This window comes from Pan paniscus, chromosome 6 (genome assembly GCF_029289425.2).
Source record: "Pan paniscus chromosome 6, NHGRI_mPanPan1-v2.0_pri, whole genome shotgun sequence".
Classification (NCBI taxonomy): Eukaryota; Metazoa; Chordata; class Mammalia; order Primates; family Hominidae; genus Pan; species Pan paniscus.
The window spans coordinates 173,651,599-173,655,132 of NC_073255.2; the positions used below are offsets into that span (position 1 = coordinate 173,651,599).

General features: G+C 30.6%; 1 non-coding gene across 1 annotated transcript; it reads right to left on the minus strand.

The window, feature by feature from the left end:
* Positions 1–2,973: 2,973 nt before the first annotated feature.
* LOC112440619 (small nucleolar RNA U13) lies at positions 2,974–3,077 on the minus strand. Its single transcript, XR_003028638.1, has one exon. It is a non-coding gene; the product is annotated as a small nucleolar RNA U13 (small nucleolar RNA).
* Positions 3,078–3,534: the final 457 nt, after the last annotated feature.

Sequence of the window (3,534 nt, forward strand, 5' to 3'; positions counted from 1 at the left end):
AAAAACAGGAAGAAGGAATAGATAGAAAACATAAAAAACGATTATGCTGGTACAACTAACACTTAGAGTAACAATGTATTAATGTAAATGGTCTAAATTCACCAAAGGCTGGATAAATAATCTAGACTTCACCAAAATCCATTTATAAAACTCAAGTATAAATTGGTTAATATTTATGAGTATATATAAACTCACTTTAAACATAAGCATAAATATAACTTTACAATAAGTAAAATTACAAAATAAATTCTAAGCTTATATACATTTCCAAAAAGGCAGTATAATTTTGTTAAAATCAATGTATAACTCAGAACAGGGACTATTACTAGTGGTAAAGGAGGTCATTTCATAATAAAGGCATTAATTCGTCAGGAGGAAATAGTAATTCAATGTCTATGCACCTAACAATAAACCTTAAAACTAATAAAAATGGATATAAAAGGAGCTATAGACATATGCCAAACTACATTTGGAGATTTCAACAGCTCTCTTTTAACTGACACATCACAAAAATGACAATTAGTAAAAATAAAAATACAGAGAACAATAACATTATTAAGAAAATTGACTTAATAGAGTTTAGAATATTAAACTCATATTCTTTTTGGAATGTTAACTAAAATAGATCATGATATTGGCCATAAAACAAAGCTCAATATATTTGAAGTGATTGAAATCATGTGAAGTGTGTTATCTGACTGGAAAATAATAAATTATAAATCAATAGCAGTAGGATAATGGAGTATCCCAGATATATAGAAACTAAACAACAAATTTTTATATAATTTATGGGTAAAAGAAGATTTCAAAAGTTAAAAATATGTTGAATGGAATAAAAATGACAACATAACATCAAAAAACATGTTGGATGCAGCTAAAATAATGCTTGTATCCAGTAAAACAGTAAGAAAAGTTCACAAGCACACTAATCTTCACATTAAGCACAAAATAACACCAAAGAAATTGAAAGCAGTGGTTCACTGACAATGAAACCTGAAAACAGCTCAACACTTGCCTAGATTAACTTAACTTGCCACACTGAAAGTCTATCAGAAGAAGCATGCACATCTCAGGCATAAATACTCATTATTTTAGTTCTCAGTTCTACTATATGCTCAATACTCAATCAAAAGTTATGAGACACCCAAAATGCAGATAGAAAACAATACATAGTCAAGAGGCAAAATAATCAGCACAACCAGACTCAGAGATAATTGAGATGTTGGAATTTCAGAGGTATTTAAAAATAACTGAGTAATGTGTTCAAGTCTCTAGTAGAAGAAACTGATAACATGTAATATTATGTGGGAAATTACAACAAAAATGGAAACCATAAAAATAATTTTAAAATACTGTAAATAAAAAACATGTTACCAGAGATGAAGACTCACTTTGACAGACTTGGTAGCTAACTCAAAGCAACTCAGGAAAGAATCTGGGAATTTGCAGATTTGTTAACAGAAATTACTCAAACTTAAGCCAAGGAAAAAAAAATTTAAAAAAAAAGAGCATCCCGTGTTGTTGGACAATATCAAAATGTTTAACATACATGTAATCCATCCCAAAATAAAAGGAAAAAGAGTGAGGCAGAAAAATATCTGAAGGGATAATGGTTGAGAATTATTTTAAAAATTACAAAATACATCAAACTACAGATATAAGAGATTTTGGGAACTCCAAGCAGGATAAATAACGAATGAAATAAAACACACATACACACTTAAACATATCATATTCCAGTAGCTCAAAACCAAAAGATAAAGGGAATATGTTGAAAGCATTCAGAGGGTAAAGTGGTAAAAGATATACACAAGAAGAAAAGGGAGAATTCCAGCAGACTTCTTGTCAAAAATTATACAAGCCTTAAGTAAAATGATCACCATGACTAAAGCACTGAAAGTAAAATACTGTGCACCCCAAATTTTATGCATAGTGAAAATACCTTTAATAAATGCAAAAGAAATGGAGATAACTTTAGACAAACAAAAATTGATAATTCATTGCCAGCAGACCTGCACTATAAGAAACATTTTTAAAAATGGCCTCAGGAAGACCAGAATATATCAGAAAAAAATTTAGATCTGTCAGCAAACTAACAGAGGAACAGAAAACCAAACACCACATGTTCTCTTTCATAAGTGGGAGCTGAGCAATGAGAACACATGGACACAGAGAGGGGAACAAAACACACCAGATCCTGGTAGCGGGTGACAGGGTGAGGGGAGGGAACTTAGAGGGCGGGTCAATAGGTGCAGCAAACCACCATGGCACACGTATACCTATGTAAAAAACCCGGACATTCTGTACATGTATCCTGTTTTTTTCTTTTTTAGGAGAAATAAAGAAAAAAAATCAGGATGATCAAAAAAACTTTATATCTGTACAAAGAAATAAAAATTTCTGGAAATGATTAATTACAAATGTAAATATAAAAGATGTTCTAAAATGCATTAATTGCTGTAAAATATATTTTATTATTTATTTTATATATAATATATATTTTAATTGTTTTTAGAGACAGTGTCTCACTCTGGTGCCCAGGCTGAAGTGCAGTGGCATGATTATAGCTCCCTGCAGCTTTGAACTCCCAGTCTCAAGCAATCTTCCTGCCTCCCAAGTAGCTGAGTCTACAGGAATGCACCACAATACCTGACTAATTATTTTTTTATTTTTTTCTCTTTTGTAGAGACAGAATCTTGCTTTGTTGGCCAGTCTAGTCTCGAACTCCTGGGCTCAAATGAGCTTCCTGCCTTGGCCTCCAAAAGTGCTGGCATTACAGGTGTGAGCCCCCATGCCTGGCTTTTAAAAGAAATTTTACTGCCTAACATGTAAAAAAGTTACTCAAATGTATTTTAAGTTTATAAGTATATAAAAATAGCATAGATGACAAAAATAGCACAAAAAATAGGAGAGAGAAATCTGTGATTTGTAAAATTCTGGGTTTTTTCTCTTCTCTTTTTTTAAATTTTTTCATATCAAATGGGTAATATACTAATGTCATAATAAGATGTAAGAAAGGCACATCTCACTTATGAGTTAAAAAACCCAGTCATCACATGTATAAGCTGCAAAATGATCTGTAAGAATCTTATAATATATACAAAACCATATAATATTCAAATCAATATTATAATTAATTAAAGATGCATATTATAAACTTTAGGGTACAAATTAAATTTTTAAAGAGATATGAATAATAACCTATAAATTGAGATTTAAATAAACTCTTATGAAACAAAATTACTCCAAATGCTATCAGGAAGAAAGAGAAATAAAGCAACAAGAAACAGAACATATAGTATGTTTATGGTAATCTAAGATTTGTTCAACGTTTGAAAATTATTCAACGTAATTTACCAAGTCAACACAAATAGAAAGAAAAGTTTGATCATCTCAATAGATGGAAGGAAAACATTTAACAGCTTTTTACATTCATCAAAGTTAAAATGTCAGCAAAGCTGGAAGCGAACTTTCTCAACTTGTGAAACGTATACGCCAAAAAACAATAACAACAACAAAGAAAAACCCAGGTAA